The following is a 17,740-nucleotide window of genomic DNA, read 5'->3' as shown; positions in this document are numbered from 1 at the left end:
CTCTTGCCAGCAGTCTTCGGTGGAAGAGAGGAGGCTGATGGTCCTGGCCACTTCCCTTGGCTCCCTCCCTCCCTCCTCCTCCTCCTCCTCCTCCTCTCAGAGTAGTCACAGCCAAGATGAGCTTCTCATTCACACTCCCTGGCTTTTCTCCCCCCCCTCCCGCACTTTGAGACCCCTTTAACTGCCAAAGCTCAATGCTCTGGAATTCTGGGGTCTGTGAGGCATTTGGCCTTCTCTGTCAGAGAGCTCTGGTGCCACAATAAACTACAATTCCCAGGATTCCATAGCACTGAGCCCTGGCAGTCCAAGCAGTGTGTTTTGGACACAGAGATCCTCCAAATGAATCCAGTCCTAGCTTTTATACCTCTCACACACACTGCAGGAATAATAACCCACTTTGAGACTGCTTTAACTCAGTGCTAGGGAATCCTGGGAATGCTAGTGTTTGGGAGACATTGAGACTTCTCTGTCAGTGATGGCTCTGAGGCCACAATAGACTACAATTCCCAGGATTCCCCAGCACTGAGCAGTCTCAAACTGGACCATTTCCTCAGTGTGGATGCACCTGGGGAGGAATTCTGGGCACTGCAGTTCAACTACGTTTGGAGGGTTATGGGACTCCCTGTCAGAGATAGCTCTGGGGCCACAATGTACTACAATTCCCAGCATTCCCCAGCACTAACCCAGGACAGTTAAGTCACTCTCGAACTGGATTCTTTCCTCAGTGTGGATGCAGTTTTGGTGAGGAACTCTGGGCATTTTAGTCCAGCATTGTTTTATTTCTGCAGTGTATTTTGGACCAGAGACAAGGGGACCAGGCATCCTCCTCCTTTTCCAGGACATGTCCTCTTCTGTCAAATTTCAAAATGTCCTCCATTTGGCTCATGGCTAAGAAGCATGGATTTATAATTACATGGGTGTTTTTAGCTTTTATTTTTGGCCATTGGGTGCCCTACATTTTGGGGTGAGGGCATTGGTCACCTAGTTCAGAGAGCTTTCCAGGGGTTAACTGCCATTCTGCTGTGGTGCTGGAACAAACCCAGAATTCCATAGCATTCAGCCGAGGCAGGTAAAGTGGTCTCAAACCAGATGATTTCTCCAGTGTAGATGCAGCCCAAGCCTTTTTCCTCTCTTATGCCTGAGATTTCAAAGCCCAGCCTTGGCACCACAACAAACTACAAATCCCAGGATTCCATAGGATGGAGTGATGAGAGTGAAAGCAGTGTGGCAGCAGCCTAAGTGTGCTTAATGCAGTTCTTAACATGGTGCACCTCTTGCCTACAGAGTCTCACAAGACTTTTTTGTTTAACAACTTGTACCCATTAACTCCATTTCATGTCTCCTTTATTTAGTGGGGAGGAATACAGACAAAATAAGTCAAAATGAAGAAAAACCAAAGTCCCTTGACCAAAGGGTTTGGTTGTGAAATAAGCCTCTGAAATATGCAAGAGGCAATGTTAAAATAAAGCTCAAATGTGCTGTTTGGAATGGGGAGAGGGGGGTGGCCAGAAAGGGAAGTACCTTTCCGTGATCTGTCTATGAATAATGTTAAAATGTCCTCCATTTTGATCATGCCTAAGAAAGATGCATTATATTAACATTTCTTTAAAAAGCCTCAATTTTTTGTGTGTCCTCCATTTTTAAAAATGTGTCCTACATTTGAAAATGTTGTCCTGCATTTGTCCTACATTCGTCCCGGTTTGGAGGTCCTCACTTATGGCAACCCTAGGTATGTTTAACTTGGAGAAGAGAAGAGAGATGGATATTTTTAGCTTAGAGAAAAGAAGAGTGATAAATGACATGATAACCATCTTGAAATATCTGAAAAGATGGCATTTAGAAGATGGTGGCTGCTACCAGTCTTTGGAACTCTGTCCCCAGGGAGAGCAAGATGACTCTCTGTTTGCTTTCCTTCCACCTGTAACAGAAAACATTCTTGTGCCGCCTGGCTTTTGGAAATGGAATGAGGTGGGCTTTTAATAATTTGCTGTGCTTTTTGTATAATAATAATCCTTTAATGATGTTTAATGTTTTTAATGTTTAATAACTCCAGAGAATGGGACCTGGAACAATGAATGCAAGCTACAGGAAAAGAGATGCCACCTAAATATTAAGAGGACTTTCCTGACAGTAAGAGCTGTGGAACACACTCCCTCAGAGAGTGGTAGAGTCTCCTTTGTAGGTTTTTAAACAGAGGCTGGACGGCCATCTGTTGGGGATGCTTTGATTGAGATTTCCTGCATGGCAGGGGGTTGGACTGGATGGCCCTTGTGGTCTCTTCCAACTCTACGATTCTAAGATTCTATGATTCTATGAGGTAGCAGGGCCATCTGTTGGGGGTGCTCTGATGGTGAGTTCCTGCATGGCAGGGGGTTGAGCTGGATGGCCCTTATGGTCTCTTTCAACTATGATTCTATGATTTTACCATAGCCTAGAGCCTGTTCTTAATACCACCTCGTGTAAGCCCACTGGGTTTACCTAAATGTTGACTCAATATTCAGTATTTAGATCCCTGGTGGCACAGTGGTTAGATGCCAGTACTGCAGTCAAAACATTGTAAATTTCATCCTGCAGGGCTGCAGGTTGACTCAACCTTCCATTTTTTCATAGGTCAGTAAAATGAGTACCCAGCTTGATGGTGGCAATTGGCTAATACACTGTAAATCATTTAAAGAGTGCTCAATACTATAAAGTGGTATAGAAACGTAAATGCTACTGCTACTGCTATAATATTCAACAACTGATTCAACATATCCACTCTAGTTGGGACTAACCAATAGAATCCATGACTAAGTCTATCAATGCTTTTAAATGTATTTGCTTTTCTGTTATGTTTTTCATCAAAAATGAATTGTATTTCATTATTGCCAGCCAACATGAGTGCCTTTTGGCTAGATGGGGTTTGAATTTTTTAAAAAGGAACAAAAATAAGCAAGAATATGCAATCATATTCTCCCACTCCAGGAATCTCAGGACCCAAAGGCATCTGAAACGCTTGTCAGAGACAGAAATTATTGGGGGGGGGGGGGGGGGGGAGAGAGAAAAATTGTCTAGAGTCCTCTTACCAAAGTTTATGTCATGAAGCTTTATACATATATACTTAGATACATAGCAGAGGCACTAAGAAGCCCTGTTATTGAATTGTGAAGATGTGTAACAGGACATCAGCAATAATGTCACAATGGTCATCAGGCTATATTGATGTGCATCAGTACGTGTGTGATGCTCATCAGGTCCTGTTGTGCACCAGTCTCACTCCCAAAGTACATTGGTCACTTTGCCAACTCTGCTGCGTAATAAGATAATAGCAGCCCCTTACTGAATAGAGATGTTATGGAACTGCCCAACTGTAATCCCTGCAGTCACAAGTCCGCTTACAAATATTTAGGTCCCCAACAGGATTCTGGCCTGTAGTCAATCTCAGAATTGAAATAACTATCCACACTTCCTTAAATTTAAGACATAATAGAAGCTAAGTAAACTGTTCTGTATATAGATGTGTAGATCAAAAGGAAGGAGCAGGATGAAAGGATCTCGCAAGGAGTAAAGTATTCTAGAATGAGGGGGAAATAGACTGTGACTTCACTATAGGGCTGAGGCAAAATTGACAAAGCAGTATGGTGCCACACTTCTCTCTCGCACACATTCAAGCAACAATAGTGATGCCATTCCAAGGGAGGGAAATGCAATGCTGAAAGCATTGCCCTCAATTAACTTCATTTGCCCTCAGTGTAATTGTCATCAGTGGAAACAGTGATGATGTCAATATTTCCAAGAAAGAAAAGAAACAGATTTATTTATTTTTAATGATGCCAAAAGCAATACTTCACTAGGGCACAGAACCGGAGTACATAAAGTCAACAGAGAGCCAAAAGATCTGCTTTCACACATGAAAAAAAATCACAAGCATACACTTGTTGAAGCTTCACTCCCACTAAAAATCAACACATGGATTTGTACTCTTAGGATAATGTGTCACATTCTATGAAGGGGCAAATGTATATTATAAATCAGCAAACGTAGCTTGGATCATCTTACTACTCAACAACTGAAGTCCTTTAAATCAACTGACTGCCTTATGGAACACAGCAGTATATCAAAGCAACGGGAATGATAAATCATTACAGACGCTGAAAACTTCCACCCTTTCTTCATCCTTTCCCTGGCTACTGAATGCTAACCAAAAAGTTTAGGATATTTCCAGACTAGTTGACTCTGTGGGGGTCAGGATATTCCACAACTGAGAGACAATAAACACAAAATGTCATTCCATGGTTAAAAAAAACCCTTCTGGACTGAACCATTTTTGGATTGCAGAGGGGAGGGCTGGATGTTTGACTGTTTTCTTTTAGGAGAAGGAGACTGTATCAGGCTGTTTTAAAATCTGGTGGCAACAAGAGCAAGGGTAGGGGCAAACTGTAGCCCTTCAGATCTTGTTGGACTTAATGGTAATTGGCAGTTCCCTTGTCAGTAGAGGAATGAATCCACTCCAGATCTCCTCTTTCTCCTGCTCTTCCATTTGAATGAAGACTCTGAGTGGGTCCAACAAGATCTGGAGGACTACAGGTTGCCCCTACAACTTGCTCCAGGAGGAGGAGGAGATAGTTGCTCTGGTGCCAATTGGGTGGTGAAGCCTGAACTTTAAAAGAGATACACAAGGTGCAGAATATCTTTTTGAGATAGGGTTCAGTTCCTTACAGAGGTACTTTAAAGTTCAGGCTGAAACAGAGTGGATTCACCACCATGTGAAATAGGAGCCCTCTGCAACTGCTTCTCCATTTTCTGTCGGGGGTAGACTGAAACTGAGATTGCTCCTAGATGTATTTCTATAGTCCTAACTGAGGAGACTGATTACTAGTTAGACTGGTGGAACAGAAGCTATTGTCCAGCATCATCTAGGACCCAGTACTATATAGGAAAACTGGTTTAATCATTGAATTTTGCTGAAAAAACAGTAGTACAAATTAGACTAGACCAGTGCTACTCAATGGAGTAGCCCGTAGACCAATGCTACCCCACAAGCTGCTAGTCTCAGAGTTTTCAGGAAAGGAAGCAATAGTTGTAAACAATAGGCACAAATATAGAACCAGTCTATGACACATTTACAAACCAAAAATTGCTGGTCCCCCACATCAGATAACCTGAGACTACAGATATACAATACAGTGATCCAATTGTGCTTGTCATGAACACTATTATGAAACCTGTTGTTTTATATGGTTGAAAGAAAGGATAGTGCTTAGAAATGTGAGACTTTTGGAACAAGAAGGCCATAATTTAAGATTTGGTTAGCATGGTTACCTTTGATACAATAAAGATAAGGTACATGCTGAATTTAAAAAATGATTGTATTAGAAAGACTTCCTTATGCATTTGGTGAAGGTTTAAACAAACACTTTTTCTTAAGATAAAAGACTGCATCTGTGCTGAAGGAATAATCCAGTTTGACACCATTTTAACTGCCCTGCCTCCATACTACAGAATTCTGGAAATTGTAGTTCTGTGTAGTGTCTGAAGTATTTAATAATAAGTACAGTAATTGGGTAAACAATAGCACAGGTCTGTACAGAACTACTCCAAAGAAGGCCCCTGCTGAGTACAATTTGAAGTAACCTATTTTATTTGGACCCAAATAAGCAAGAATATATTTGGATTCCTTTCACTATTTATATATCTATTCAAAATTATGTTCCATCTAATTTTGACCAATTAGCTTATTTTATTTTTAAAAAGTATCAAAGTGTAGGTCTGAAATTATAAAGTGAAAATGTACACACTCAATAATTCTTCATCAATAATGTCACAATGCTGTTCCTTTACATATGCGTTGTTTTGAACAGAAGAGTTTGGAAAACCCAAAATTCTGAAAGCAATTCCAAGATAGGAAATGTCTTGAAGATAGGTTGATTTACCAGTTTAGATTAAAGTTTTTTTTTAAAGGGGGGGGGCAAAATACTGATATGATTCACACTAGCATCAATCTCTTTCCCCAGGAATGAAGCCAAAGGCTGGAATTCTCAAGGATGGTCTGTCCACTGAGGAACAAGGCCAGAGTCATCATGAGCCCAGGCCCTGCCAACTATGCTGCTTGCAGATAATCACCATGAACCATCCCCTACGGCTGTTATCCCACAACAGCGAGTGTTTATTATTTGACTCTATAAAAGGCTCTAGGCTGCAGAAGGTAAAGGATAAGAACAAGTCCCCTTAGAAAGCTAATACATTTTGGTGCAATGCACACACACTATCAAATAGATAAAGCCCACAAAAGTGGGCTTGTACCCAAAGAAGCCAGGCTAAGTAGTCAGAATCATAAGGCCCCTCCTCCTGTTGGGTGCCCACTGTTGACACACACCCAAGACTCCTACCCATGCTCTTCCCACTGTTTACCACTGTCCTTGATGCTAGTTGGCCTGCTCTCTGCCAGGTGTACTAGCAGTGCCTGGAGTAAGGGAAAGGAACAGGAGCAACTTTCACTGGGCTTCCTCTAAAATCAGAGGTGCTGGTTTTAAGTGAATCCCATTTTGACTACAGTAACGCACTCTACATGGGGCTACCTTTGGAAACTGTTACGAAACTTCAGCAGGTACAAAATGCCGCAAGAATGTTGACTGGGGCCAGTTATAGGGAGCATATAACTCCCTTATTGAAACAATTTCACTGGCTACCGGTTTGTTTCCGGGCACAATTCAAAGTGCTGGTCATGACCTATAAAGCCCTACACAGCTTAGGTCCAGACTATTTGAGAAACTGTATCTCCCCATTTGAACCTGCTAGAGCCCTAAGATTCCCAGGGATGGCTTTATCTCAGTCCTACCACCACCATCACAGGCTCACCTGGTAAGGACATGAGAGAGCGCCTTCTCGGTGGCTGTTCTCACCCTCTGGAATGCCCTTCCATGAGAAGCAAAGCTAGCTCCCTCCCTGCTTGCCTTTTGTTGGCAAGTGAAAATGGTTTTGTTCACACAAGCTTTTAATGTGTAATCATGGGATGGCTTTTATGTGGGGTGTTTGTTATATGGGGTGGGTACTTATTGTGGTTTTAATGTGGTTTTAATATTTGTAATTTTATATTGTTTTTAGCTGATGTTTTTAATTGTTTGATTGTAATATGTTTGTTACAATTTTTATTTGTGAGCTGCCTTGGGTCCCTTTCTGGGAGAAAGGTGGCACAGAAATCAAATTAATAAATAAATAGTCTTGGAAACTCCCTTTTCTTCCCATCTGCTACCACTGCAAAAGTTCTCTGTTCTGAAGACATGACTTTGTTTTGGCTGGAATCCATATTTGCTCTCCTACCAGCTGTGAGAACTGGGCTTTCACAGAGCTTCAGCTGAAACCAGATTTCATAAAAAATCACTAACAAGCAATTTTGGAAAGTCCTGTTTCTTCCCACCCGCTCCCAGCAGAGTTTTTAACCATCCAGCATTTCAACAATTTGCATTGCCTTCTCCTCTTGGGCCAGGAATGGGGAGCATATGGACTCCAAAAGCTCTAGTAAGCCAAGCCAATGATGAGGCACAATGGAAGTAGTAATTTGTTAACATTTGGTGGTGGGGGGCATGTTCCCCACCTATTTTCAAAAGTGGTGCAGATCATATACAGAAATAACATGAACAGTTCAGCGGTGGGAAAAGTTGTTTTTTTTTTAATTGCAGCTGCCAGAATCCCCCAGCCAGACTGGCCAGAAAAGAGGATACTGTGAGTTATGGTCCAAACAGTCATACTTCCAAACTTTGCATCAAGCATATAGGCCATGATGACACCAGTGACAAACTGGACCCATTTAGGGAACCTGGCTTCCTACTAAAGTAATCCATGGTGCCCCCTCACCAAAATAAACTTGAGTCAACCCCATTAAAAGTTGATGCCATAAATCTCAAGTCTGCATGGTATCACAAGACTCGTTGTTGCTTTTGGCAGTATCACTGGAATGATTAGAAAATTCTAAGGTAAATATTGATGGAACTACACTCAAAAATACAAAGATTATCAGATGGGGGGGGGGGGGAATTGAGGAAGAAAAAGGCATACTCCCAGCAAAGTTGTGTGATCACACTGAAGATTTTTGAACATCGTTGTGCTTATTCAGGACTAAACCCATGAAGATCCAAGAATGCTCCAGCAAAAAAGCCATTCCTGGGACTTCCCCATGAATGGTTTGTTGCTGGAGCATCCCTGGATCTTCATGGGTTAAGTCCTGGATAAGCACAATGTGTCTGAAAATTTCAGCACAATTGTGCAACCTTGCCTGGAGTATGCCTTTTTTCCCCTGGCTTTTCACCCCATCTGATAATCTTATACATTGTAGCGTAAATGAATGAGCAACACAAAACTTGGTTTGTAAAGCTTTGCTGTTGTTGTGTGTGTGCCTTCAAATGGTTTCTGACTTACAGCAACCCTAAAGTGAACCTATCATGCAGTTTTCTGGTTGAGTGGGGAATCAAACTTTAGTCTCCAGAATCACAGTCCAATGCTCAAAGAGCTATACCATGTTGGCTCTAGCTAGGATGCATCTACACTGCAGAAATGCAGTTTGACACCACTTTAAGTGCTGTAGCTCCATCCTATGGAATCCTGGGATTTGCACTTTTACAAAGTCTTTAGCCTTTTCTGCAAAAGCATTCTGGTGCCTCACAAAACTACAAATCCCAGGGTTCTGTAGGATATAGGCATGGCAATTAAAGTTATGTCAAACTGCATTATTTCTATAGTGCACTTGCATCTCTAGTTTAAACCCGGAAGTAGAAGAATAGTCAGTGTCGTGTCATGGTTAAAAGTGCTGGGCTGAGAGTAAGGAGCAACTACTTCTAATCTCCACTGAGCCACAAAACTCATCCGGCAACCCTGGACCAATCCTTCTCTCTCTTAACCTGACCTACCCTACAGTGCTGTTGTGAGAAGAATAGTGGGAGAATGGGAGTCATGTACACCACACAATGGAACAAAGTATTGTGACAAGTGTAAATAATACATAAAACTAAAACAAACAAACAAAACACTAACACACCATCCTTGAGTCCCAGAACTTCAGACCTTCAAAACTCAAATGTTCCCACTTCTTACCTTAAGATGGGGCCATGCATGTGAGAACGCTGGACCTGAAGAACCTCTGCCATGAGGTCTTTTGGACCTCAATGTTCAGAAAAAGCATCAGGTTTCATCCTTTCAGTCCAGGAGGAATACAATAACACTAGCCAAAGCCTAATCCACCAGGTACTTGCTAGCAACATCACTAGCTGTCTGTCACTGCTGGAAAGGCAAGGTTTCTTAATCTTCTTTAAAAGTTGTGTTAATTCTCAGAAAGACTACCTTTTTGGGAGGTGGGACTTGATCCCCAATAGTTTTTTAGCTGTTGCTGGTGGTAGGGATGGGGAAAATGTTTGCAGCAGCTGAGAAAGATAAAAGGAGAAACCCACGGAAACCATTTAAGGCAACCACAGGAGGAAAAAAATATGAGCTTTGACATATGCAGGCAGCCTTCAAACGTCCAGCTCTGCGGCCCCCATTGGACACTCCACACTCGGCTATTTTTGCCTGTAAAGAGCAATCTATCATTTATATTGCAGAAACATCTCCTGCCAGCAAACACAGGCTGGATGGGGGAGAAGGAGTTGGGCATGCTGTTCTCACAGAGGAGTGAGGGGTTAGAAAAACAGGCTTGTTTTAGAAGGGAAAGGGGAAGTCTCAATTAAAACTAAACTGTATATTCAGACAGCCTTTTAGCATTAGGGTTGCAAACTAATCAGAATCTCATCCTTCTTTACAGTTGCTACAAATGAAAATTTAATGTTGGGGGAAGTATGTTTAATGCTTTTGTTGTTACTAATTCTTTCCCTTTTTCCATATAAAAGAAAACAAGAAGGCTATACATGCTTAGAGGCACTTACCTTAAATTCTATTAGAGAAGAGGAATAAAACATTATTTCTCCCAAAGGATCAGAGGCCAGAGGTGTGAGAGTTTCTGAAAATAAAACCTGGCAACCATATTTGATGGCAATTTTGTGGTACAATCTGGTCTGCCTGTTTCCATTAGTTCATCATTTCCCATTTCATGTCCCTCCTACATCTAGGAGAGAAAAAGTTTGACCAGTCTGGTTGTCTACCTATCTCATTTTTATCTCATTCACCCTCCATGAATCTCAAGAGTGTCATACATATTCCTCTCTTTTATGCTCATAACAACCCTGTGAGGTAGTTTAGCTTTGGAGTGATTGATCCTAAGCTCAAACAGTAAATTTTGTGGGTCAAAAGGGACACTGCCTTACCCCTCCAATGAGATAGAAACGTGTCGAAAAAACAACAACCACAAGCCAAATTATTAAGTAATTACGTTTTCTCTGTTCTGAACAATGCAATATGACTTGATGTTGGCAAGGATCCATGTTTGCTCTCCTACCAGCTTTGGTAGCTGGGCTTTCACAAGGCTGTAGCTGAAATCAGAGGTGCTGGGTCTATGGGAAATAGCTAACAAGCCATTCTGGACATTTCTTTTTCTTCCCACCTACTCCCAGCATTGCTTTTAACAACCCACCATTTCAACAACAACAAATACACCCAAGAACTCAATTTAGCAGGCCATGTGAACATTTGAGGGCAACTTGTGACAGTGGCTGCTGTCTCTCATATCAGTGGAGTGGATAATCCATTCTAGGTCTTTGCTCAAAATTTAGTCAGGGTACTGAGTTTATTTTGTGAATAAGGCTTAGCACTTGAGTAGCTTTCCTACCATTTGGACTAAACCCCATAGTGATTTCCATTGATATGGAAGCTGCCAGGACTATCCAATCATGCATTTGGTTCAACAAGACATTACAAGGAAGGAGGAATGAAGGTGAAGCAAGACAAAAGTGGCAGCAGTTCATAAGGGTAATTCAGGATAGAACCAAAAGCCTACCCAGCCTAGCATGCTGTCTGCAACTGTGGGTAGTTGGATGGCTCCAATCAGCCACACACAAGGTCTGAAGACAGCAACCTTCCCCATTCTTTATCCAGAGAATCTGGCATTCAGAAAGATGCTACTTCTGAATATGGTGGTTCTATTTTGGGACAAATCCACCATGTATCTGGGTAATCGCCATTATGTTGGCAGTGAATTCCATTATATAATAATGCACTGTGTGAGCAAGTGCCACATCTCTGGCAATGCCTGTCAACCTTCTGAACATCTTGGAAGAAGAACAACAAGGGAGGAAATGTAAATGTACTTAAAGCTAAGTAACTGAACAAACCATACCATTGCGTCGGAAAGATTGGTGTATAAAGTCACCACTGTCAGATTTCTTTTATTTATTTATTTATTTTGGAAATTCATTCTACTTTCAATATATTTGATTTACCTATCTGTTGAGCTCTAGTTTACGAGCAGTTCTTAAACTACATCCTTTGGCTACAACAGCGACTACATTTCTAGAAGGAGCAACACTACGCTTCCAATATGCTTTGAAAGCAAACAACTGAATAGGAAGCCACTCCAATTTCCTTGGAGGCTGAGAGAATATGACTTATCCAACACTGTCCAGTGAGCTTCCATGGCTAAGTGGGGATTTGCACGGTGGTCTCTAGGTCAACTCTCAAATTAAACCTTTCTGAAGAAAGGTCTGATAGAAGGAGAGGTGACTTTCTAGTAACTCCTAGATAGTCTTTAGCTCCAGATGACTGAGAAGACTCTAACGCCTATTAATTCTCTCTCCATGCTGCAATCATAATTTAAGTGATCACCATCTTAGTTTTTTCACTCCATTTATTTTGAATTTAATTCAAGGGAGGATACAATGATGAATGGGACAATTAAATGAAGAAGGGGAATTGACTTTGAGCAGGATTGGGGCTGAACTAACTGGAGAAGAACATTTGGGGTGACCTTGAGATGAGACAGAAATTAACAGAAGACTGTATTTAGGGTGGTTTGAAAGGGAAGTTGTCTTGCCTTCAGTGAAACTGAAATAACTAGGAATTATATCTGCATGTATATATATTCGTATATGGAAATCTGCATGTTCTTGGTGCTTGTCCACTTCTCAAGAAATATGGACATGGTCACTGTCAAGCAGCAATATTCTTTGGGTTAACCCTGTTTAAAAATTCTGGTAATGCACAAAATATCATGTTTATACCTACTTTGTTTCAGTAAAGCTGCAGATAATTGCCTTGAACATTGCTCTGTACTTACCTGAACTGAAAAGTCCTTTCAGGCTGCTGCCACACTGCAGAACTAATCCAGTTTGACACTGCTTTAACTACCAGGGCTCAATGCTAAGGAATTCTGGGATTTCTAGTTTCTGGTAGCACCAGGGTTCTCTGCCAGAGAAGGCTAAATATCTCACAAAACTACAAGTCCCAGGATTCTATAGCATTGAGCCATGGCAGTTAAAGTAGTATCAAACTGCATTAATTTTACAGTGCAGAGGCAGCTTCAGGGTGTAGCAGGAAACATCTTAAGGCAAATATGGGAAATGTGTGGCCATCCAGATGTTGTTGGACTGCACCCACCACTAATGCTGTGATCCTTCAGCATTGACTATACTGACCAGGGCTGGTGAGAGGAAAAATGTAATGGCGGGCCAACTGTTGCCCACCTTTTCTTTAAAGGGATCATATCACAGCAGACCTTTCTTATTCAGTCAGGCAACAACAGCATTATTTTCCCTGGGAATGCAGTAAATTCAGGTTTCTAAATGCACAGACTGATGTGGGATGATAAAGTTGGCAAAGTTTCTATAAAATTAGATTTAGATATCCTGAAGGGTAAAATCTTGGTTTTGGCTTAACCTTTTAGGCCTGATGTACATCCACACGGCACAATAATAAAAGCTTTTTTATTCCACTTTAATGGCCATGGGCCTATTGTATTGCATTCTGGTATTTGTAGTTTGGTGAGGTACTTGGAATTCTCAGATAGCAAATTCTATAACACACACTGCAGCACCTGAGCCTCCTAGCAGAGAATGCCCTAAATATCCCAAATCCCAAAATTCCATAGTATGGAGCCATGACCTTTAAAGTAGTATGAGAGTGGTATAATGGTATAGTACAGATACATTAACAGTGTAGAATGGATACATGGAGAGCCAGTGTGGCATAGTAGTTTGAGTGCTGGACTGAAAATCTGGAGACCAGGGATCAGTTCCCCACTCATCCATGAAACTCACTGGGTGACCTCAGGCAAGTCACATGCTCTCAGCCTCAGGGCAAGGCAATGGCAAACCTCCTCTGAACAAATCTTACCAAGAAAAACCCATGGGAGATTTGCCTTAAGGTCGCCATAAGTCAGAAATGACTTGAAGGTACACAACAACAACAACGGAACATTCCTGGTCTATACTTGCAGCAGGATGAAATGGGAACATGCAAGTAGAGTCTGAGGTAACAAAACTGCACTGCATCATTTCAGATTGCAGGGGGGAAATCACATTTTGGAATGGTTCCTACGGCAAGAGCTCTTGAAACAAAACACCAGCACAGCCAGGAGTAGGCAGAGTTAGAAAGTGGTCCACAGTCCAAATAGCAATTGCAGGGAGGGGGAGCATCTCTTGGGGCACTCCATTGCAAAACATTTCATAGCCATTACCAAGCAAATGAGGCCTCAAGGGCATCTTCATACAAGAACAGTTTATATTTGAGCAGACAGCTTCCCAACTCCTGTTTTGAGGGAAGGGGCTGCATTCTTCACCCCAGAGAGTAATTAATGGCAGCTTGTCTGTCAGATACTCAGCCTGTCTGCAGTGCTGCTGGCTTTAAAAGTAAGTGGATAAATCAAAATAGGTGAAGGGGGGGAGGATTCAGGAGGCATCCAAAATGCCCAGCATGGCGGCATCTCTTCAATACATTACGGAGCCACCATGTAGCTTTTTAGTTGAGTTTCCAGGTAGCTTTTCAGTTAATCAAAAAGTCTAGAATTGATTTAATATTATGGCCCAATTGTGCATAAGAAATCTCAGAGAGAAATTCAACCCTGGTTCTTTTGCCTGCTGGAAGCCATTGGTTTCCTCCATTTTTAACCAGAGAATGGTTTTCTTTTTAATCTAACTGCATAATTCACATGAATAATCACCACGTAGGAATTACTGAAGAACAGGCCTTCCCAACCTGGCATATTGCTAGATGTGTTGGGCTACTCCTCCAGTAACCCTCAGTCAATGTGGCTGATGGGTATACTGGCCAGGATGATGGGAATTACAGTCTAGAGCACATCTGGTAGAAACAAAATCATGGGGAGAGGATGACAAAAATTCTCAAGCAAAATCTTCTGATTCTAATTTGCTTACAATTCTAATTCTGATCCTACCTTTCAAAAATTCAAGAGAAACCAAGGGGGAATCCCTAATAAGATGCACAAGTGTTATTCTTAAAAACTTAATGTCATTTCCATAATATGTTCACGCACATGACTTTAGCTCTGTCTTTTTGAAAAAGCAAAAATTTAAAAACCTCCAGGCTGAAATTTTGTTAGTTGGTCTAAACTAGACACACTGAATCAATTGTTGAGTAGATAAGCAACACACAGGTAAATCATACTAATTCAATGGCTCTATTCTAGTTTGGGTTAACAATAGGTTTTAGCCCTTACATAGTGAACCTTTTACACTGGAAAATTGGAATTTGGACAGTTTTACAAACTCAGTATAAGCAGCCTCTTGGTGTAGAAATGTACATAAATACTGTCCTCAGACTGAGCAACCATAAAAGAGTCTTTGCTCTGGGAAGTGTCAAGGAGTATGTATGGTACATCACATGCACAAGGTGGTTTAACTGAAGATAGACACAGAAATAGAGAGAGAGAATGCACAGGTGCTGACACAGACACAGACAGATATGGGTGGACAGACAGACAAGACGCATGCGCACACTTCCTTCACCATCATGGGATCCTTGAAACTGTAGTTCTAAGAAAAGTTACAGATTTCCCAAGAAAAAGGGACACATTGTTTTTAGTATACTGGAGCCACTCTTGAAGTTCCCTTCTGCATCCAAACATACTTTTCCTTTTCTACAAAATCGGTTTCATCTCCAAGGTAAATGCATATGTCCATCTACTGGGGCCTCTGTTACAGCCCTTCAACTCTAATTTTTGTTTTTGAAAAACATGCGTCTCTAATGGTTCATCATATTCATCCAACACATATGGATGGCACCGCGTTGGGGAAGGTTGCCTTTCCTAGTCATCATGTTTTTTCAAGACTTGCATGGAAACTGGCAAGGGGCCAGTGTTTACTCCCATTTTCTTGCAGGAAGGGAAGGAGGGAAGAGAGTGGGTGACCATATGTGCCAAGGGCATTGCCAGCCGTTGAAATGCAATGTTCATAAGCAGGCCATTCAGCATCAAAGACTCTTCTTCTCACCAAGGATGGGTCTCCATCTCTTAGAAATAGGTTCAAGGTCCTTAGCAACATCACAGCAGCTGTGCAAAGAGAAGTAAGTCTTCAGTGGTCATTTGCTGCTGCACAGCACTTCCCTGGGCAATTCTCACGGACTCAGCTAACCTCAAACCTTGGCAAAATGATCAGTTTGTTGGTGTCAGAAAGGAAATGAGGAAGGGAAAGTTTCAGTTACATCGAAATTTCCCAGCAGTAAGTCCTAGTCACAAGGGAGCGGGGAGCATGCCACTTGAGATACAATGCCTTAGTTTCCACTAAGCTTTTGAAAAACCAGCATCCTGTTTGCAGAAGCAGCCATCACAAGGCTGACTCAGAGGACTACTTTCTGAACTTGTTTTCCTTCCCCATTCTCTCATACTGGACAGAAACAGTCCTTTTCTTGAGAGATAAACAATACATTTCTCTTGATGCAACAAGCCTCTGGTAACATGCAAAAGACCATAGGCCAAGCCATGCAGTCATTTATTAAACACAAGTGTAATCATAAAGTAGAGGTGGAAGGGTCACCTGAATGTGTAAAACAGAGTACATAAGGTTTGGCAGTAAAACCTGTTCCTTTCTCTGCTTGTTTCCCCTATCTGCAGCAGTCTTACACCAACCTGTTTTCAATATGAAAAGTCAGTCCTATATCCTCTACACTTAATTTAATCTTTAAAGTGAATCTCATTATCCCACTTTAAAAGCACTCCTGTGAAGGACTGCTTACATCATATGTGTATGCAAAGAATGAATGGAAGTACAGAGGGAAAAGCTCAGAAGGATGACTGGAAGGTATTGAATTCCACTTTCTAAGGGCCTCTGTTTACTTTCATTTTTCCTTTCTTTGACAAAGCATGTTTCTAGCCCTGAGAAAAGTTAAGGTTAAACTCAAAGTACTATTTTCAAATGTAGGAGAATGGCCAAATTAATAGATTTCGTAGTCAGAGGCTCCTGAATGCCCTGGCCTTGCCCTCTTCATGAGTAGCAGAAGCCAAATAAATTGTGAAAAATCGGAAGGCAATGCAGAAATGTGAAAGAAATTGTGCACACAATTTGTGCTGAATTATGCTGACTGTTGTATAAAGATATTGTGTAATCTTCTTGCAATGAGCTCCTCATTGGCATCTATACATTATCTCACTTGGGTGGTGTCTGCATGGGCCAAAATACTCCAGGAGCAGCTCCTAGTATTGTAGTCCCAAAGCAGCCCCAAAGTCTCCCTATTACCTGGGGCACTCTGAAGCAACGCTGGACAGCTGTTTGCATGCACATCCTACTGTGATGCCTGCCACTGCTCCCTCTGAAGTCAGGAAAGAGGTGCCCAGTATTGATCACATGGCTGGCCACCTCATTCTAACTGGAGGGGAGCAACACAGTGGGGTGCATTGTAAACTGCTGCCCAGTGTCACTCTGGAGGGCTCTGGATTTTCCTAGAAGATCTGGAGCAAAAGCTAGTATTTTTTTAATCAGTTCTAAGGGTGGTATACCTCAGGTTGGTGCTGAACTGGGAGTACATTGTCCAGACAGTTCACATCAAAAATAGGAAATGGGCCCTATGTCATCTAAACTGATTGCCATGGGAAAGGGTTTAGAATATGTTATTTGGCCCATGCAGACAGAATTTGGCTACCCAGTCTTGAACCTGGCCCAACACAGATATCAGCTCTTCCAGGAGCAGCCTTTCCCTTTGGATCAAGCCTAACACATGCTGTTAATCTTGTCTCTGCCTCACAGCTTGGTTTGGTATCTATGATTTGTCAGGGTTGGAAGAAAGCAAGCAATTGATAAAAGATTAAGCAAGGTTTCAGACAACCTGCAAACAGTCCAGACTGAGAAGTCTTTTTTTAAAAACAGTCCTAATATTGCAAGAAAGATGAATACCAGGGCCTACAGCATGCTACTGAACTGCAAGTCCCATCTACCCTAGTCAGCATAGCCAGTGGTGATGACTGCTGAAAACTGTAATCCAGGAACATCTGGAGGCCAAAAGTTGCCTGTCCCTAGTTTGCAGCCTGAGTTATATTCACAATGCCTGCAAACATTATCTTGGCAATGCATTCATATGGAGATTTCTGTAATTTAAATGTTTTGAGATTGCCAGACATTCTCCAACAATCTAGTGCAGTGCAATTAATTGTTCTGTGACAAGATCCCAAACAGAGAATCATGTTTCAAGTTGCCTGTTGATATATAACAACCACATGACTTTCATAAGGCTTTCTTAAGCCAAAATAAGAGGTGGTTTTGCCATTTCCTTCCTCTGAAATAAAGCATACAGAATCTGGTAGTCTTTAGCGGTCTCCCATCCAAGTAGTAGCCAGTGCTGCCCCTGCTTAGCTTCCAAAATCAGACAGAATCTGATGTATTTATTTAGGCCAGAGAAT

The 17,740-nt window shown here is 41.7% G+C and overlaps 1 protein-coding gene across 4 annotated transcripts in view; it reads right to left on the bottom strand.

Moving 5' to 3' along the window:
* Positions 1–17,740, bottom strand: part of PDE1B (phosphodiesterase 1B) — a 167,281-nt gene that overhangs the window by 60,345 nt on the left and 89,196 nt on the right. The window contains exon 1 of one of the 4 annotated variants that reach the window (XM_042452566.1): positions 9,067–9,085. The exons of the other annotated variants lie outside the window; for them this stretch is intronic. The gene's annotated coding sequence lies outside the window, so the exon portion shown is untranslated. Of the gene's footprint in view, positions 1–9,066; positions 9,086–17,740 lie in introns of those variants that run through there. 4 annotated transcript variants of the gene reach the window in all.

The sequence above is a fragment of the Sceloporus undulatus genome, chromosome 2, assembly GCF_019175285.1.
Source record: "Sceloporus undulatus isolate JIND9_A2432 ecotype Alabama chromosome 2, SceUnd_v1.1, whole genome shotgun sequence".
NCBI classification, from domain to species: domain Eukaryota; kingdom Metazoa; phylum Chordata; class Lepidosauria; order Squamata; family Phrynosomatidae; genus Sceloporus; species Sceloporus undulatus.
This window is presented reverse-complemented; position numbering and strand designations above follow the sequence as displayed.